This window comes from Pelobates fuscus, chromosome 2 (genome assembly GCF_036172605.1).
Source record: "Pelobates fuscus isolate aPelFus1 chromosome 2, aPelFus1.pri, whole genome shotgun sequence".
In the NCBI taxonomy this organism is placed as follows: domain Eukaryota; kingdom Metazoa; phylum Chordata; class Amphibia; order Anura; family Pelobatidae; genus Pelobates; species Pelobates fuscus.
In genome coordinates, this window is record NC_086318.1 from 380,996,215 (window position 1) to 381,018,324 (window position 22,110).

Genomic DNA, 22,110 nt, shown 5'->3' on the forward strand with positions numbered 1-22,110 from the left:
TTGATAGGGCTCCTGACTCAACCATTATATTTGACAGAGCCTTACGGCCCAGGGGCCTCTCTGCGGACAGACCCAGGGATATAATCTGCAGGCTGCACTACTACAGGTGCAAAGAAGACATCCTAGCAGCATTAAGAAATTCCAGCCAGCCGCTGTTATTTCACAATGACCCTATCAGTATATACCCTGACCTTTCCTGGCTCACACTACAAACCAGACGTTCACTGAAACCCATCACTGACCAACTGAGGGTACGGAACATCAGATACAGGTGGGGATTCCCATTTGCCCTAAGCACAATGGTTAACGGCAGTCAACACAGCATCTACACCGTACAAGACGTCCCTGTATTTCAGAGAGCCCTAGAACTCCCTATGACACACATCAGTGACTGGTACAGCCCGATGACACCACAGGAGATACCTCCAGCACCCCAACACCCTCGCTGGCAGCAGGAAACAAGGAAAAGACACAAAGACACCACGGACTTCGTGCCACATGGAGACGCGAGATCGCCCTCCACAAGAAGGCAATAACCTACTCAATTACCGCGGATGAACCGCACACCACAGACACAGCTCCTTTTTATTGACAGAGCCCTACCCCAAGAAGCAGGCCCACAAAGGACACAAGATTTAGAGATATGTGACTTTTTTGCCAAGAGCTCACCCAAGGGCACTAGAGCCACAATAGACGAAAAATAAGGACGATGCTCTCACGATTTACCCCGGTCTTCTCACAGATACACAGGGGGACGGAGCCTGATACTGTTTTGAAGGCACTGCCTTTCGCAGCACCGAGACTTTCCTTGATCAGGCAGGGTGCAAATGTACGTGACGAGAATACCATATGCACACTCCGAAGGTCCTCGCAAGGGCGGGTAATATGATGTCCACCTGATTTTGTTTTATGTATATACTTTATGTTCATGGGTAAAATATCCAAATCCACATGTATGTGCATACCACTACACGAAATGCATCATGATCCCCTATAGCTCCGCTCAGCAAGCGTATCTCTGATAATCTCACCACGCTAACCCGACCAATCCACTTGAGATAGCTCCCCCCCCGCCCAACCCGATAAATCAAAAAAAAAAAAAAAAGGAACCACACGCTCACCTGTTATGGACCTCAAGGTATATAGGATGAGGGAACTCTCTAATCCATAGACCAAATTGACAATGGCTCATAGTGTCACACGACACACGTTCCACTGGCATATCAGCCAACATAGACCTAGACCATGGAGTTAACGTGAGCGTCCATGAACGTACCATGAAATCACCTACCAGGATACATTGTGATGCCCTTCATAAATTCCCCCCTCCCCCCCCCCCCCCACGGTACCTATCACACCACCACAGGCTGCGCAGGGGTAGGGGGGCCGGGGATGCTACTGTGATGTCTCACTCAATCTCCATGGCTATACCCGAGGCCCTACTCGAGAGACCCGACACCAGGGGCCCCCTGCCCTTACTACATACCGCCCATAAAGCTGACATTACCATTCCAAGCGGGATTCACACCGGATAGGATGGTGACCGGCCATACCCCCCCTCTATACACGAACAGACTTAACAGGTAGTTCCTGGTCGACTATCCCCCCACCCCCCTAGGATAGTGCACCTAAATATATAAGCTACTGCTACTGCATGCTTATACCATCTAGTAACTGCACTTAGGTCCCACTGACCTACACCACGGCAACAGATAGGTTCTCGGGGAGACAGATCTTCTCGCCCGAGACAGCTGCCACAGGTATTTGCGCGCCTGACCCGGGTGCCAGTTCTAACTCAGGTTCTCTTTGATTGTTTACTGAATAACTATTTTCTTTTTGTTTCTTTTTTATTTTTCTTTCTTCTTTGATGTGTTATTGCTTGTAAATATCTAAGACAGGTCTGTGGCCAAGCGCTGGGCGGAGGCACGACACAAGCCCTAGATATCTGATCATCATAGATCAATAATGACCACCCTACGCATAATCACTCTTAATATGAAGGGTTTGAACTCCCCGGAAAAACGCTCCCTAGCTCTTACTGAGCTACATAGATTGCGAGCCGACGTGGCGTTCCTCCAGGAAACCCACTTTAAAAAAGATAATGCTCCCAACCTGAGAAACAATAGATATCCCACAGGCTACTTTGGCCATTTCACTGAAAAAAAAACCAGAGGAGTGGCCATACTACTTTCCGCTCAGGTACCATTCACGCTCCTAGACTAGAAAACAGACGACTCAGTGAGGCTATTGCTTATAAAGGGAACCATGGGACACAATAAAATCACTTTCGTCAACATGTATTTACCTAACACAGGCCAATGCAAGACCCTTAAGAAATGTTTACATTGGATAGAAACTTGTGCGGAGGGCATTCTCATTATGGGGGGCGACTGTAACCTATCTTTAGACTCTACCTTGGACACCACATCAGTCCCAATAGACTTGACCCATTACGTAAGAACTTCTCCCACCTCCTAGAACGCTACCAGCTCTACGATTGCTGGAGAATAAGTCACCCAAATAGGAAGGGCTACTCCTACTACTCCCCAGCGACTCGTACATACTCCAGATTGGACATGTTCTTTTTGCCACACAGATTCCTACACTTAGTGTCATCTTGCTCCTATGGTCCTATCACCTGGTCAGACCACGCGCCCCTGTCTCTTGCCGTTCATATTCCCTCCATACCCCTGAAAACCTACCAATGGAAACTAAACGACCTGCTACATAAGTGTGTGCTACGGAGACAGCTCATAGCTATAGCCTCAAGACAGAAAAAACTGAGAGAGGGTAAAATTAAATCCCTCACAGCAGATATCCGGGCTCTGGAGGCAGCCCACCACAGTAAAGACTCCTTTCAGACATATAAGGCGCTACGCGCACTGAACTGCAACAAATTCTGAACACACAGGTTCAACGTTCATTACTACACACCAAACACGCCTACTTCTACTCTGGAGGCAAATGCGGACGTCCTGGCCTCTGCGTTAAAAAAAAAGTAGGCATAAGACATTCATAGCTAAGGTCGGACACCCAAACAAAGGCATCTCACACACCCTGCCAGATATCATGGATCCTTTCATAAGTTTTACTCAGAGCTATACAACCTCCGGAGCTCACCCCTGCTAGCACAAGATATTGAACACTTCCTGGCTCCCAGGGTGCGTAAAAAAATACCTAGTGGAGCATTACAAACCCTAGACTGCCCATTGACGAAAGACGAATTCTTAAAAGTTGTAAGCTCGTTACCTCAGCGGAAAAGCCCAGGCCCAGATGGTTACACCGCCAAATACTTTAAAACATTCAAGGACATATTAGCAGACCTCTTTCTAGACGCTTTTAACTTCCTCACCGATACCCCAGCTCTGCCCACCCCGGCTCTAGAGGCCCATATTACTTTATTACCAAAACCAGGAAAAGACCCCACTAATTGTGGCAGTTACCGCCCGATCTCTCTAATCAATGTAGACCTCAAAATCTTTACTAAAATACTCGCAAACCGTTTACGCCCCTTGTTACCCAACCTCATACATACAGATCAGGCAGGCTTTGTCCCGGGACGAGAGGCAAAGCACAACACGACAAAGCTTTTAAACCTCATCCATCTGTCTCAATTTCACCACATACCCAGCCTCCTGCTCTCGGTTGATGCTGAAAAAGCATTTGACCGAGTGGACTGGTCTCTCCTAAAAGCCACCTTACACACCATGGGCTTTGGGCCCAACTGGGGAAAATGGCTGGACGCTATATACTCAACCCCCACGGCCAAACTCAAAATCAATGGACAAATGTCCGACCCGGTACTCATAAGAAACGGCACGAGACAGGGGTGCCCCCTATCCCCTCTTCTCTTCATCCTTACGATGGAGACATTCCTTCAAGGGATTAGGGACAACACAGACATCACAGGCTTCCGGGTGGGACAGCAGGAATACAAGATCTCTCCATACGCTGACAACCTGCTTTTTGGGGATGCCACACATAGAGCTCTACCATAAAGTGATCACGCTCACTAGGATATATGAATGGGCCAACTCGTGCCCGCAGACATAATGGGTGCAACTGGAGAACTCCTTTTTCAAAACCCCGCTCCACGGGGTCCCGTGGCATGACTCCGGATCCACATTATTATCTCTAAACCAACCCCACCACCCCACCATAACACCCACGCTCCAAACCTGGAGGCACTTGAGACAGGGGTCAGAAATCTCTCCTCACCCATCCCCCCTATATCCCTTGACAGGAAACCCGATGTTTCAACCAGGACTCCCACACAACTCCTTTGACTTCTTGAACCTAACCCAGAAAACGCCCTACTTGAGACTACATTCAGTCCTTGAGAGCGGATCAGTCAAGCCGCTCGAATCCCTAATGGGACAGGAACAACCCACAACGTTGCAGACTTTTAAATATGCGCAACTGACCCACTACATTCGGTCCACACGATCATTGCTAGCATGTTCCCGCACATTCACAACATACGAAATATACTGCGCTTCCCAATCTCTCAAAAAAAAAAAACACCTATCGATATTCTACAAGGTGCTTCAAGATGAGCTTAAGGGACAAACGCCGCATTACACCCAAGCATGGAATAGGGAACTCTCCACTAATATCTCCCAGGGGGAATGGGGCACCATATTCCAGGGCATACAGAGATCCTCCAGCAGCACTGCTATCCAAGAAAGCTCATGCAAAAGGATAGCGCGGTGGCACTATTCGCCCACTAAACTGCAACGTATCTTCCCACTCACACCGGATACGTGATGGCGCTGCGGGCAAATAGGAGGCACGACAGCTCACATCTGGTGGCAATGCCCGACCATACAATCCTACTGGAGGAGGGTAAGGGAAATAACCAACACAGCCACAGGGGGGAACATAACTCACAAGCCAGAAACATTGCTCTTATTATTCTCAGACCCCATCGCCAAACCACAGAGGGTCCTAACGAACCATCTGCACACAGCGGCCAACCTCCTAATCCCGGTACAATGGAAGGCAACTAGAGCCCCTTCAGTGAGGGAATGGATCCAGAAAGTGGAATCCATACGCGTGATGGAGGAACTGACAGCCTCTATGAATGATAAATACGCCCAATATGCCTCCACTTGGGAACCCTGGTTACAATACATGGACAAGGCCACAACCTCCTAAGAAACCGAATCGCACAGGGCCCTGATAATGACCACCAAGTAACTGCCTCCCCCCAGTCGCAGCGGTTAGCAAGCCACAGACCTGGCCAAGACGTTGGGACTCACTAGTCCCCGTTTATAATGTTTGGTTCACTTGTTAGTAAATTGCTGCTGGATACAGCATTCATATTATATAGACTGATATGTAAACTAATGTAATATGCCAGAAACCCAAAGGATCGGATGATTAAGCGTAGATCTACCTAGTGCAGAATTCTTCTTTACTATTAATACTACTATACTGTAGAAGCATTAAGATGAAGGTTTAAATCCTTTTTATTATTACTTATGTGATACTTACCACACAGTTCTGTACTACTCCATTGTCATGTTCTCTTGCATAGCTCTTGATAAATTGATGTCAATGTGCGAATTTATAATATACTCACCAAGGAAGCAGGTTTCTTCATGTTTATATACTTTCAAATGCCTAATGTAACCAGCGATAAAGGTCACTCTTCCCAATATAGTTGTTTACCACCTATGCAACTTGCTATAACCTTGTACTTTGTTATTCTATGCTACCGTTTGATACTATTTCATGATAACACTTTGTATTATTTCACTGCTGTGTAAAGTTGACACCTGACTTTGTTGTATGCTATAACACTGTGTTTCAAATAAGAAAACAATAAAAATTTAAAGAAAAGAAATCAATCTGTGTTAATAAGATGCATTGTTCTTGTTCTACATTGTAGTTACATAAATTATTGGTAAGTCCTCTGAGATTTCTCAGAACTGCCTCTCCACTCACATCCCTAAAATTAAATTGTCCCTCTTTTTTCCATTTTGAAATGGGACTGCCTTAGATTGTCTGATATCGGGAAGACCCACTACAAGACTGCCAGAGACCAACTGATTACTGAAACCGACTGGGAGCCTATCAGAGTCTGACCTTCTTCAGAACATCCAGTATGCCACCTGTGTCCTGCTTCTCTCTTGTCACAAAGGTCCTTGGCACAGAAGCTGTACTGATATCTATGCCAAAAACTAAATGACAAGCAGAGGGGAGGAGCTTTGATTAGAAATATCCATTAATTTAAACATATGCAAATGTAATATTTCCATTTATAGATTAAATGTTAATATTTTTTAAAGTATATGTTTTGTGCATCAGGTTCTTTAAACAAATATGACAAATGTACACTGTATTGCATATACCATTGAGTAATTTAAAGGGACACTATAGTCACCAGAACAACTACAGCTATATGTAGTTGTTCTGGTGAGTGTAATAGTTCCCTTCAGGCTTTTTTCATGCAAACACTTAATTTTCAGATAAAAGGCAGTGTTTACATTGCCTCTAGGAACTCCTCCAAGTGGCCACTCCTTAGATGGCCACTGGAGGTGATTCCTGGGTCAGTGCTGCAGAAAAAGCAGTCCTCTCAGTGAGGAGGTCCTGATTGGAGAAAAACAGCGTTTGGCCCTGCCCCCGTGCCAATTTTAGCAATGCTTTCCCTATGGGAAAGCATTGGATTGGTTAAAAATTGGCCATTTTGATGATGCCATTAAGGGGGCGGACTGACGCGGCACTGAAATAATGTGAATTTTATAGGGGGGCTAAGCCACCTAAATGGGGTCACATGTTTGTGTTCCTGACCTTACAGTAATACTTTAATACAAAATAAACCAATTAAAACTGATGTGACCTTCAAGGAAAAAAAAAGAGGTCCTGGTTTGGTTGTGCCCTGGCTCAGATTGATGGGATTGAGTGCAGTTCCTATTGTCTATTCAAGGAAGGACAGTCAAGAAAATTACTTTAAAACATTATATTCTTTCATTCAAGAATTAAAATCTATTTTTCATCTATATACATATATATTTATAGGCTGCACTCATCTGAAAATGCATACATTGTAAGGGTGCTACTGGGGTCAATTAATACAACATACAAGATCCAGCGTACTAACTTACTAAACACAAACTTCAAAGCTCACAGAATGTAATCGTTGAAAACACCTAGCCTTGGCAAAAATAATGGGGATTTAGTTGCAGTATATGATCATATCTTGCGTAAGCCTGGCACAATGCCAATGTACCTGCCAAAATGGGCTGAGCTTTAACCCCTTAAGGACGGAAGCAATTCTACATGTTCTGATCAAAACAAAGGCTAGAATTTGCGCTATATGTCTGATCAACCATAATTTACCTCTTTCATATTAAGTGCACCCACACGTATTATATATAGTTTTGTTTAGGAGAAACATGGCTTTCATTTCACATCTATAGGAAACAGAATTTAATATGAATAAAATCTAAAAAAGTGTGAGAAATGAAGTTTGTTTTCCAAGTTCTGCATAGCATTTTAACTGTGAAAGTTTTAACACCTTGAGATTTGCCAGATTGGTTTGATGGGCGTATGTTGCAGTTGAGACCCTATGCCAGCCCAGGTGTGAGCATAAGCCCCGTCACGGCATACTGTTTGCAGGGGTAGACAACCCAGGGTATTTAAGATGGGGTATGCTCAGTCTTTTTAAGTAGCCACTTAGTCACAAAGTTAGTGTGGCGGCCTGTATATGGAATCCTCGGACAAGGAGAACAACACCCCGGCCACAAAGGGAGACATTAAGTCGCTCCTCCACGACATCCGCAAGATGTTTCAGGCGGACCTAGCAATATTGAGAGAAGACATGCTCTCGCTTACAGGGCGCATCAAGGCCGCAGAAGAAACAGCGGCCCACCTCAAAGCCGAGCAAACCACACTTGCCGCAGAGCAGAAAAGGCTAACCACCTCACAAGCAACAACAACACAGAAACTAACCGATTATGAAGACCGCAGCCGCAGCAAGAACATCAAGATTAGGGGTATCCCTACCTCGATAGATAAGACTGAACTGCCACAATACGTGGGGCGCCTGCTCCAGCAAATACTTCCCCACAAACAAGCTAAGAACATCCTGATGGACAACATATACAGAACCCGCAGGCAGGGCAGACAGCCCCAACAGACAAACGGCGATGTCATTTTACAGCTTGTCACACACCTGGACAAAACGGCGATCATGGCAGCGGTAAGGGACCTGCCGTTCCTGTCCTTCGAGAGGCATAATCTGACATTCTATAACGACCTCTCCAAACCCACCTTGCTATGGAGGCAAACAATGCGCCCTGTTACCAGCACGCTGAGACGGCAGAAGATCCTGTACCGCTGGGGCACACCACGCTCTCTTCAGATTACCACAGAGGGGATAACCCATACCATTCGCACACCGGAGGAAGGCCAATCGTTCCTGACCCAGCAAGGCATTGCCGCACAGAGAGAGCTCAGAAGGGGCAGCCCTCGGGGACAACAATGGGATGTGGACAACATCGCCCCATTCGAACCACGGAGAGACCACCATCCGCCTGAGACAGAACCAGGGGACTAAAAACCGAGACAACCGCCTCATGACCTCGTGAAGGCATGGGACCTACGGACTAGTTTGGGACACTTGCGTTAACCGTATACCTTTATGATTCACACGTTGGAATGCATAGAATGTCTGGTATGTTTTAAAAGTTACAGGACTTCCTACTAACTCCCTCGGAGGACAGGCGCTAGGTTGTAAATACTGCTGTGTTTGCCATGTTTGTTTTAGCTCTCTTAGGCTGGTAACTCTAAGTAGATTGATTTAGACTATTTAGTGTGTGTAAACGTTATATGACTTCCTGCTAATGCTCAGAAGCTGGCAAGCGAAAGGCGATATGGGTCGCGCTACCTTAGTGAGCCTCACTCTACTTTCTCGGAATAGACATTCGAATTATATTGTCTACTGTTTACGCATAGGTACGACCACACACAGTAATAGCCTAACGAGGCTCTACAAAAGAGCCTACTAAACGGCGTTTAAACTAATTATGGACGCCCCTATCGACCACAGACAGCAGGTTACCTTGACCACCCTGAGCAGATCACCTTACCCGGTCCACTGCCACAAGGTCAAGAGACCACGGTAATTTGCCTCCCTTACGAACTTCACTTAGAAACATAGTTTGCTATACCATTGTCGGATGCACACTGTTAACCTAAATAGAACCTGCACTTTGTGCCTAACCTGCTCTTAGTCGAAGACAGACCTATGATCAGAAATCTGCTAGTATAAAGGGAACCGCCTGATTACACACCGCTTAGCTCTCACTGCAGCTATACCCATAACACGACGATATTAACCCAATGCTATGAGGTCCACGTAAGCAGCACTCTTAAACTGAGTCTCCCCTATGATTTTTCCTACCAGTCAGGCACAATTTGATGCTAAACTAAAGAGAACGGCTAAGCAGACGTAAATATTGCATTAACTTAAATGTTTATACCGCTTCAGAAAAGCTATAACATGGAGACGACACGACCGTTAACAGAATCCTAAATGTGACTAATCCATTCACAAACTTGCCTAGTTTAGCGTGTTTTAACCTCAACGATTACTGTTACAATGCCAGTTATTCCCATGTAAGCTTTATTTTATTTTTGTTATCAAAAAAGAAAACGTGCTATTTAATCTGCCACACTTTACCTGGTAAAAATGTATTGAAAAGTTTGCAGCTGCTATCGTGGCTCTGCAAGCCTGTTGTTAATCTGTGCACGATAAAAATAAAGAATAAAAAAAAAAAAAAAAAAAAAAATAGGTATATAGATTAGGTATTATTTGTTTTGAATATGTTTTTTCCGGATATTTTAACAATCCGGACGGATCAAATCCCGAGGACTGTACCCCAACCCTATCCAGATATATCAGTGAGACTTGTATAAGACTTTTTATTAACCTCCACATATATTTTATTTTCCGGACAGATCTACCTTTATGGATTGGCTCTGCACTGACACATACTTTGACACACACATTGACATATAGATACACGCACAGATACATGCACACAAGTTGACACACATATAGTAAGGTGCACACATACATGTCAAAATGTTTATATTTGTAGCTACCCTGCTTTTAACATAACTTTTGTGTGCAGGAGAGTGGCTTCCGTAGGGTCCTGCTGCTGGCTGAGGCTGTGGGGCTGGTGCTCCCCACTTCTGTGCCATCTGCAATGCCTCTGGCGCGGCTTCCTCTTTATGTCTTTATATGGGAGAAACTGACCTTCTTTTACTTCCTCCCATCGTTAATATCACATGGGTCCGTGTTGTTAAAGGGTGATTGCACCCAACGGCCTCCTGTTTAGCAATACCAATCTGGTGGCCCTAAGTGCATTGGCCACCCGATGGGCCCCCTGAGTGTGCGGGCCTCTAGTGCAGCTGCACTGGTGGTATTTCTACCGTTGTATACAATACATTTGAATAGATAGTCCCAGCCAATCAAAGCCTAACTTTGTGCCCAGTCACTCTTGGGTAGGCAAAATAGGATATGCAACAGCTATCTGTAGGTGTCAATGTTGCCCACAGAATGACATGTCCCAACTTTTTTGATTTACAGTCAGTTGTGGTCATTTATAAAAGATAACATCTCAGACCTCACCTGCAATTGTCCAGAGGGGGTTTTGATAAACGTGCTGAGGACCATCCATGGAATGTTGGGTTGGACAATGATATTAATCAGGACTGGTTTAGCCAGAATACCAATTGTTTTTCATCTTAACCCCTTCTTTGTCATCAGCTAGACTTGGGAATATAACACCTACCATGAAATAGGAATAGGCAGATGTGTTTATACCTGCCTGGAGGAAGGAGAAGGCAGATGAGGTGATATCTACCTTTCCATTGGGTAGGGGGCACTAAAATGAATCATGATGGTGATCCCTTGTGCTAGATTATGTGAGGTGCAGCAGGACAGTTCTGGGGACCAGTTACCCCTGTTCCCATTACAACTTTGTTAAAAAAAAAAAAAAACAATATAAAACATAACACAAGATCCAGCGCACTCTACTGCTGACCTACCTGCCAGCCTGCTCGGTGAGAGACTTTTGCCTGGGGGACCCCAGAGGACTTTAACATACCAGTTGTTTCACACATGAAGAATGTTAATTACTTTTTGCCTAGCATGTCTCCTACGCACAAACCATTATTCTATGTTTTAATCTTATGCGCTTTAAAATTTACACAGCATTCAGTAGGCATGCTTCCAAAAAGTCAGCGATGGCTTTACCGCACGCTCCAGCCATATTAACAGAATTTAGCCTGTTGCTAACAAATCCATGCTTACTGCTTACTTACAAGGCTTTGTCTTACTTTTTTATTTTTCTCTCTTTTCTTTCATGTTACATCTTACGTGCCAACGTGGCTTAGGAATTTAAAGCATAGTACTTAACTGTATCCTACTACTAATCGATGAATGCTTAGTGCCTACTCCTAACGTGTTACTCTACTCACATAAAATAACGTTTAGATATCAAAGCATAGCCACCGCAATGACTTAACTTGAATTAACTACCTAGCTACCTACACAAACGACTGTCTTTACTTGTTAATATTATATTATAAAATGTGCCTGTTTATCTTGTGCCCCGCATGTTGAGCGTGGGATACGTTGGAGGATTGCTTTTGGGGCACCTCTTATCTGCCTGTGTTATATATGTGCACAACAAAAATAAAGAATTTAAAAAAAAAAAAAAAAAAAAAAAAAAAAGATCCAGCGCACTCACTCCAGGAAACACTGGCTTTAATCCCCTTAATGACGAAGGGCGTGCTATTCTGTCCTACAAAAGGAGAAACTTTTACCCCTTTACCCTCTGCAATGATCACAAACAGGGGGATTTTTCAGCTCATGTACTGCAATACCGGCGCTGTCCAGTAGGTGGCGCTGTGTATGGAGAAAGACAGGGATAGGAAGCTACATCTTATCCCTGCTTCTCTGCTGACTGAAACCGCAAGGGAGCAGCACATGCAACCAGCAGAGACAGCCTGTAGATCAGGTAAGTGAAGGATGGGGGGAGACAGCCTATAGATCAGGTAAGTGGGGGATGGAGGGGAGGCAGCCTATAGATCAGGTAAGTGAGGGATGGAGGGGAGGCAGCCTACAGGAAGGGTCAGCAAGTAGCAGGAAGGTAAAGTAAGAGAAGGAGCAGAAAGGAGAAGGAACAGAAATGAGCAGGAAGGGACATCAAGGAGCAGAAAGGGGCAGCAAGGAACTGGAAGAGAACGCAAGGAGCACAAAAGGTAAAGTAGGAGAAGGAGCACAAAGGAACAGAAATGAGCAGGAAGAATCTGCAAGGAGCAGGAAGGTAAAGCAGCACAAAGGTAAAGTAGAAGGAGCAGAATGGGTCAGCAATGAGCTGGAAGGGGCAGAAGGAGCACAAACGTAAAGTAGGAGAAGGTGCAGAAATTATCAGGAAGGGGCAGCAAGGAGCAGGACAGGTCTGCAAAGAGCAGGAAGGGTCTGCAAGGGGCAGGAAGGGTCTGCAAGGAGAAGGAAGGATCTGCAAAGAGCAGAAAGGGACAGAAGGAGCACACAGGTAAAGGAGCAGAAAGAATCAGAAGGAGCACAAAGGTAAAGTAGGAGAAGGAGCAGAAAGGGTCTGCAAGGAGCAGAAAGGGATCAGAAAGAGAAAGGAGCAGAAAGGCGCAAAATAAGCAGAAAGTAGCAGAAAGGTAAAGGAGCAGGAGGATAGAAGACAGTGTCAGAAGAAAAAGAAGACTGTGTCAAATGAAGGAGAAGAAAAGGAGATTGGAGCAGGAAGGCAAGTGAAGTGAACCCTCCACTTTATTCTGGACACCACATCATAAGGCTTTGGTACCTGGGCCTGGCAGGGAAACTTTGGACCTTCTCATCTCCCCAGGTAAAAAAAAAATATCAGTGTTACTGTGTTCTCTTCTACTTACTGAGTGTCAGGAAGCACAGAGTGCCGTTGGGTAGGGTTGTCGCTGATTGGCTAGAGCGGTCAGCTGGCACTCTAAGCCAATCAGTAGCTGCCCATTCTTACAAAAGTAAATTTTTTTTATGAACTGTGAACTTGCGATTGTCTAGCCAATCAGCGGCAACCATGCCTGATGCCAAAAACCACTGCCAAATACCACTGAGCGACCTGGAGATCTGGAGCTGGAGGAAGCCTTTGGGGTTAAACCATTTGAGAGCGGTTTAACCCCTTAAGGGAAATGGAGCACCCAGGGACTTCCTGGCATCATAGCATTTTCATTTAGATGAAGTTGCTATGGTGACCAGAATGTTCCTTTAATTTGCTTAAAGGAACACTATAGTGTCAGGAATACAAACATGTATTCCTGACACCATAGTTGTGAAAACGCTATTCACCCGGGCTTTATGTGATAATGACTATGCCCCTTCCCTTTCATGACACTGTCAAAAGAGGGCCAAGCATGGATGTCATTACAATTATGCCTGTGCTGTTCCCCCGCGGATTTAGTCAGGAGAGAGAAGCTTCCTGGCTGGCTCCAATATTGCAGTTTATTCTCAATCACACCGGCACAAGGTGAAAAATCCAGGGGGGGCTATCAGGGAGTGTGCTTTCTGTGGGGTTTCTATGTATGGTTGGGGGACTTTTGGGGTATGGCATATTTTGTGTTTTATTTTGTGCCTGAGAAATAATTAAATTTGAAAAGTTTAGTCAGACAATTATCTCTCAGCCACAAGGGATATTGGGATTGAATCCCCTGCATTTTCTGTCTGTGAAACCCCTTGCATGGGAATTGGCATAAAAGCTGTGTATGTGGAAATAAAAATCAGATATACCTCCAGAGCTGTGTGTCGTCCAGTTGCTGTTGGGGGAAGTGGGAGATTCTTGGATTACTTTACTGTGCCTGACTGCTCCATTGGATTGTTTTACTTGTTCCTGACAGTGGAGGAGAGTCCCTGCTAGGACTAGGGCTCAGCTACAGCCACATTGCCATGACATTGGCCATGCCATATCACCCTCACATTGCAGCCATGTAGCTGCTTTAGACACACATACATACATAGATACAAACATTCATGTATATACTGATGCATGCATACACAGTGGTGTATCTTGGTTTTGTGCTGCCCTAGGCAGGACAAAACGTAGACACCCCCCCCTGCGCGCGCGCCACCCCCCCCAACCCTTCCCCCCTGCCCCGCCTTCTAAATACACACACATTCACTGACAGATACGCATACACTAGCTAACAGACACACAGTCGGACACACACAGTCGGACACACACACACACTAACAAACACACACAGTCGGACACACACTAACAAACACACACAGTCGGACACACACACTAACAGACACACACAGTGAGACACACACACTAACAAACACACACAGTCGGACACACACACTAACAAACACACACAGTCGGACACACACACACTAACAGACACACACAGTGAGACACACACACTAACAAACACACACAGTCTGACACACACACTAACAAACACACACAGTCGGACACACACACACACTAACAGACACACACAGTGAGACACACACACTAACAAACACACACAGTCGGACACACACTTACAGACACACACACTAACAGACACACACACTAACAGACACACACTGTCGGACACACAGTCAGACACACACAGTCAGACACACACAGTCAGACACACTAACACACACAGTCACAGACACACACACACTAACACACACAGTCACAGACACACACACTAACAGACACACACTAACAGACACACACATACTAACACACACACACACACTAACAGACACACACACTAACAGACACACACACTCACTAACAGACACACACACTATCAGACACACACAGTCAGAGACACACACACACACACTCACATTAACACATTTTTTTTTTATTTACTCCCCCCCCCCCTACCTTTGGGAATGCTGGGGGTGGGGGGGTTCTCCCATTCCCTGGTGGTCCAGTGGCTGCAGGACGGCACTGGCGGGCAGGCTGGGCGGCCGGCGAGGGAGCTCTTCCCCTGAGCTCTCTGCTCAGCTCCCTCGCGCGCCGCCCGCAGAGTGAGGCTGGGAGGCGGAGCCGGAATATGACGTCATATTCCGGCTCCCAGTCTCACTCTGCGGGCGGCGCGCGAGGGAGCTGAGCAGAGAGCTCAGGGGAAGAGCTCCCTCGCCGGCCGCCCAGCCTGCCCGCCCAGCAACCAGCCCAGCATGTCTGTTAGCCGCAAGGCTAACAAGACATTTGCCTTGGGCATTTGGAGGCGGCGTTTTTTGCCGCCCCCTGGAAAATGCCGCCCAAGGCAAATGCCTTGTTTGCCTCGCGGCTAATACGCCCCTGTGCATACACACACAAACATGCTGGCGCACAGAAACAGACACATTGGCAGATACAGACATACAGTCACCGTGTGTCAGACAGGGTGTATCTGGCTGTTTGTATTTATTACTGAGTGTATTTGTGTGTGCATGCGTGTCTGGTATTGTGTTCCAGTGCATGCATCTGAGAGTGTGCATCTGTCAATATGTATCTCTGTGCCTGTGAGCACATGCATTTCTATGTCTAGGAGTTTATGAGTGGGGCAGATGCTTGTGGTGTGTTGTGTGTATGAGGTGTTGCTTGTGGTTTTGATATGTGTGTTGTGTTTATGACAAGGTTGTGTTATATGTGTGTGAGGGGTGATTGTATGATTGTGAAGGGGTGAGTGTGGATGTGAATTGGGGGATGACTGTGTGTGGGAGGGTGAGCTGGGGAGTTGACTTTGTGGGAGGGGTGAGTTAAAGCTCTCTCTCCTTCCCTCCCTTAGAGCTGACCCCTCAGTCCTTGGAGCTCTCCCCTGCCCTCTGCCCCTTAGTGATTCCCTCCCCCCGCCCTTTAGTGGTTCTCTTCTCTCCCCCCATTAGTTGTCAATCCTCACCTCCCCCCCTTAGTGGTTCTTTCCTCTCCCCCCTTTAGTGGTCACTCCTCCTCCCCCACCCCCTTTAGTGGTCACTATTCTCTCCCCACCCCTTAGTGGTCTCTCCTCTCACCCCCACTCCCCCTTTAGTGGTCTCCCCCTCCCTGTGTAGCGTGGCCGGGCGGCGCAGAACGCGGTACAGGAGCTTCTGTTTCCTGTACACGGCCAGACTGAAAGGAAGTGCTCTCTCAGTGAGCACTTCCTTTCAGTCTGGCTGGGTACAGGAAACTGAAGTTCCTGTACCGCAGTCCGCGCCGCCCAGCCATGCTACTCAGAGTACTGGCAGGAGGGAGCGCTGTGCGCTTCCTTCCTACCGGGTCACTCAAATCTGGCACCCCCCTGGGTCGGTGCACACTAGGCGACTGCCTAAGTCGCCTATAGGAAGCGCCGGCCCTGGTCCCGGGCAATCCGGGACACGTAGACACCCTACCAGCAACCTATGGCAGCGTGCCCAAAGAGAGGGCTCGGCGTGCCAACTGTGGCACGCGTGCCATAGGTTCGCCATTGCTGATCTATTGTGTTATAATTACACACATTCATACATTTGAGCACAAACCTACTGAATTACTCTTAAAATTATAGAACATAAAAAATATGTTATTTTAAAGGAACTGCTATGTTTACATTTGGGGTTAATCCAGCCTCTAGTGGCTGTCTTCCGGACAGCCACTAGAGGCGCATCTGCGACGCTGGATGCGAATTCCGCATCCATCGCGCAGAGCGTCCACAGGAAAGCATTGAGAAATGCTTTCCTATGGACACTTTGAAAGTGCGCGCGGCACTTGCCGTGCATGCGCATTCAGCTCCACTGATGGCGGATGGGGGAGCTGACGTCGGACGGGGAGGGGAGGTCACTAGCGCCGAGGGAGCCCGGCGCTGGAATAAGGTAAGCTGCTGAAGGGGTTTTAACCTTCAGCGCCACGGGAGGGGGACCCTGAAGGTAGGGGCACCCTCAGGGCACTATAGTGTCAGGAAATCTGCTTTGTTTTCCTGACACTATAGTGATCCTTTAAGAAAAAAATATTTAGACTTTACTGCATGTATCATGTATCAGATTCTTCTCTGGTAGAAATTACTGGATCTGATCACGTGATTTTTTTTTACTTATGCTGTAAATGAGTCTGGAGGTGAATAAACGGCATTATGAAAAAACACTATCCAAATTGTGGCGACATGTTGTCACAAATAGCTGATCTGGAAAAATGTCACATCTCACCTATAGTCACAGATTATTTAAGCCATATTTATGCCATATGGATTTAATTCACTACAATCCTGAGTTTAGTTAAAGTTTTTACATATTACATTTTCTGAGAAGGGTTAAATAGGTATCGAGGTCTAAACATGCACAATGTGTAGGAAGCACTTTAAATTTCTGAAAAAAAATCATTTTTATAAAATCAGAAATCAATTGATATAAAAACAATTCCGACAAAAGTGAAACAATATTTAGAATTTAAAAAAATCCTGGCGAGCAAAAACATCTGCCGACGCTAAGATCGCAGAACAAATAAAACCAATGCCTCCTGACCACGACAGGCCTCCTCTTTGGGAAGTTTAACCCCTTAAGGACACATGACGTGTGTGACACGTCATGATTCCATTTTATTCCAGAAGTTTGGTCCTTAAGGGATTAAACAGGCTTATTTACTAAAATGGACAGTTTTCAAGATTATAAAGTGAATTTAAAATTTAAGGACAAATAACTGACCTGGAAAAATGCTCCAAGTTAGCTATGTTTTCTATGTTGACCTTAAATTTGAAATTCGGTTTGAATGCCCAACAATCTTCAATTTAGTGAGTAACTCAATGAACCTGCTGTCAGGTCTACAATTAAAATAGTAGATAGTAAAAGAGTCTGACCCTTTCCATCTACTATTTCATTTAATTTCATTTTTTCACTGAAGAAGATATATTTGTTGATATTCTGCCTGGCTGAAAAGCTAAGCGAAACCTGGTTATGTTCTACTTAATAAAAAACATATCATGACACTGTTACCTGCTGTGAACTGATGTTTTATAGAGCAATGGGGATTGTGTCTTACACTTTGCTCTGCTAAGTTTAGCACTTGGTTTGTTGTGTGTCCGTTCAGCAGTATAATACCCCAACATTGACTTATGTAGTCCCTTTATTTTAAAATAGATTGCAGTAGAAGTGGATGAACTATGCTCCGTCTTTGCGGTTGACAGGGCCGGATTAACATAGGGGCTGATGGAGCTGCAGCTCCAGGCCCAGGCCCAGGCCCATGGAATAGGCCCATTTAAAAAAATAATATTTTTTTTTTTTTTTTACACACTACTCAGGTTTGCCACCTGACTGGTATTTTACTGGCACAGCCGGTATTTGAGACTGCCTGGCCGTGCCGGTATTGCAGTAATACCGGCAATACAAATGCAGGTATTTTTCTCAGAATAAGTGGAGATTACTCTGCAATACCAGCACCGGCCAGTAGGGGTCACTGTGTGTGGAGAGAGGCAGGGATAGGAAGTTACAGCATATCCCTGCCTCTCTCTACTACTCACTGATCGTGGGGGAGCAGAAACACAGACAGCAGCTCTACAGCTCAGGTAAGTGAGGGATGGGGGGAAAGGCAGCAGGGACACATGGGGACACTGAGACACTAGGGGACACATGGGGACACTAAGACACTAGGGGACACATGGGGACACTGAGACACTAGGGGACACATACACTAGGGGACACATGGGGACACAGACACTAGGGGACACTGAGACACTAGGGGACACTGAGATACTAGGGGACACAGACACTAGGGGACACTGAGACACTAGGACACAGACACTGGGAGACCTGGAAACACTGAGACACTTGGGGACACTGGAAAACATGGGGACACTGAGACACTAGGGGACAGTGAGACACTAGGGGACATATGGGGACACTGAGACACTAGAGGACACAGACACTAGGGGACACAGACACTAGGGGACACTGAAACACTAGGACACATGGGGACACAGACACTGGGAGACCTGGGAACACAGACACTTGGGGACACTGGAAAACATGGGGACACTGAGACACTAGGGGACACTGGGATACATGGGGATGCTGAGACACATGAGGATGCTGTGAGACATAGGGACATTGGGAGACACTGAGACATTGGGACACGGAGACACTATGTCCCTATGTCTCCCAGTGTCCCCATGTCCCCCAGCCAGTGTCCCTAGTGTCCCCAAGTCTCCCAGTGTCTGTGTCCCATGTCTCTGAGTGTGTCTAGTGTCCCCATGTGTCACAGTGTCCCTATATGTCCACAACTGTCCCCATGTCCCCAGTGTCCCCAAGTGTTGGTCTCCCAGCCAGTGTCCCCTAGTCTCCAAGTGTCTGTGTTCCCATGTCTCTGTGTCCCTAGTGTCTTAGTGTCCCCAAATGTTTCAGTGTCCCCATGCCTCCCAGTGTCTGTGTTCCTAGTGTCTCAGTGTGCCTAGTGTCCCCATGTCTCCCAGTGTCCCTATATGTCCCAGTGTCCCCCTGTCTATGTCCACAACTGTCCCCATGTCTCCCAGTGTCCCCAAGTGTATGCCTCCCAGCCAGTGTCCCCAGTGTCTCCTAGTCTCCCAGTGTCTGTGTTCCCATGTCTCTGTGTCCCTAGTGTCTGTGTCCTCAAATGTTTCAGTGTCCCCATGTCTCCCAGTGTCTGTGTCCCTAGTGTCTCAGTGTCCCCATTTCTCCCAGTTTCCCTAAATGTCTCAGTGTCCCCATATCTCTGTGTCCCCAGGTCTCTCAGTGTCCCCTTGCCTCTCGGTGTCCCCAGTATCCTAGTGACATGGGGACACACTGAGACATTGGGACACTGGGAGAAATGGGGAAACTGAGACACTGGGAGACTAGGGGACTGGGCGACATGGGAACACTGACACTGTGATACATAGGGACACTGAGACACTGGGTGACTTGCGAGACGTAGACACTAGGAGACAGGGAGACACTGGTAGCAATCCATCTATACAGCAGAATCAAACTGTGAGTAGTTTGTTGGTGATTTTACAGAATTTTCTCTGATGTCACTCCTTGTGATTTACATCATGTGATGTCACGCATAACTAATTCATTATACAAATGATTAAGGCTCCTATAACTACTCTTCACATACTCTTGCTTAAAGGAGCACTATAGGGTCAGGAACACAATCATGTATTTCTGACCCTATTATGTTAAAACCACCACCCTGGCCCCTTCTTGCCTCCCTAAATATAGTAAAATATTACTTGTATTCAAGTCTGCAGCTGCTGGCTCTGCCTCTGAACTGACTGTCTGCTGACATCATCAGAGGTGGTGGTCTGAGCAAATTACAATACTTCCCCATAGGATTGGCTGAGACTGTCAACTAGGCAGATCAGGGGCAGAGCCAGCACAAGTCCAACATAGCCCTGGCCAATCAGCATCTCCTCATAAAGATAAATTGAATCAATGCATCTCTATGAGGTAAGTTCAGTGTCTGCATGCAGAGGGTGGAGACACTGAATGGCAGTGCTGCACACTAGGCAGTACTGCCCCAGGAAGCACCTCTAGCAGCCATCTAAGGAGCGGCCAGTGGAGATATTTTCTCTGAAAATACAGTGTTTACTGCAAAAATTGAATGATTCTACTTACCAGAACAAATACAATAAGCTGTAGTTGTTCTGGTGACTATAGTGTCCCTTTAAGTTTGGAAGCCTAAGAGGGATGTATGGGAACAAAACTCGTGTGGACTGGCTGACAATAAAATTAGTTTAGGTAATGCAGACGTTGGTCTCTCTAACACTGTGGCATGTCCCCTTTCTTCTACACTCACTACATACATCTTTTCTCTGTCTCAGACTATATACCAGGAACTTCTGCCTGCTAGTAAGACGGTAAGGAGACAAGTGGACCAGCGAGTGCTAGGGGACAGTCCTTAGAAAGCATGGAGTGAGCGCATCATTAGACGCATTTATGTCAAACTCAGGGTGCTGCCTGCATAGTATGCCCTTAGTTGGACAGCCTGCAGGATTGGCAGGCAGCCTGACATGCATTCATGCCAGGCTGACCTTTCAATTCTTTGGATAAACATGCCCCCTTTTTGGGCATGTTCACCCCCTTTTGGCAGGTCTGGTCACGTGATTCGCGCCAGTGGCACACCCTTTTACCTCGCCCATTGACTTCCTGCTTCACTGGACACTGCTGTTAGTGGGTATAGATTTACTTGAAAGATGAAAGTTAGAGAGAGATTAGCATAGAGTATGTGTTTTCTTATAGTTGCATTCTTTGAGTTTCCCTCCAACACCATCTCCATCAGATACATGACGCTTGGGAGGTCTGACTGTTTTAGTGTTTTTGGTCGATAAGATTCCGTAATTAGGCCCATCATAATTGTCAGCACCAGGCCCACTGTGCTCTTAATCCGGCCCTGGCGGTTGATGGATATATATTTAGGGCAAGTGCATGGATTTTTAGCTACAAAGGCGAAGATGCATTTTGCGTCATCCACAAGGGATGCATATACTTCTTTTACACAGAGGCGAATAAAAGGTATTTGATTTGTTCGTCTTAGCTGAGGAGCATTTGTGCAGAAGTGTAATACAAACATTGCCCTTTATATCCAATTCTTTTTTTTTTTTTTAATTCTTTATTTTTGAAGTGCAGAGGAAAGTACAAGCTTGAACAATGACATGTTGAGTACACAATATCATGGCTAACGAGTGGCATACATAGTCAAGGTTTTTGCACTTTTTTTTTTTGTAAAGTAAGAACAAGAGTACAACAAGATGTAACATATATCAAATAACCTGCTTACAGAATAGAGTGTTGTAGTATTAGTATCAAGGTAACGATATGGTTATATAGGGATAATAAATAAGCTGTGCACGCGTATTACCTAGACAGTTAACAGTACAGATTGGTTATGTGCACTTTGTGATGTCTATGTAGTTTTGTCATCAGGATAATTAAGATATTCGACGATTAATGAAGCCAAACAACTAAGCTGTATATAATACGTGTAGGCTTTGTGATCAGGCTGATTGGGTTATTAGAGGCTAGACATCATGCAGTATAAACTTCATTGAGCTACGTTAGCTAACAAGTGCTTTGGTACATACAGCATTACAGCATTTGCATGGCGTTGAAAAATAACAGTAAAGAAATGGGAAAATAGGACGGGTGAAGAGTCCCTTGCT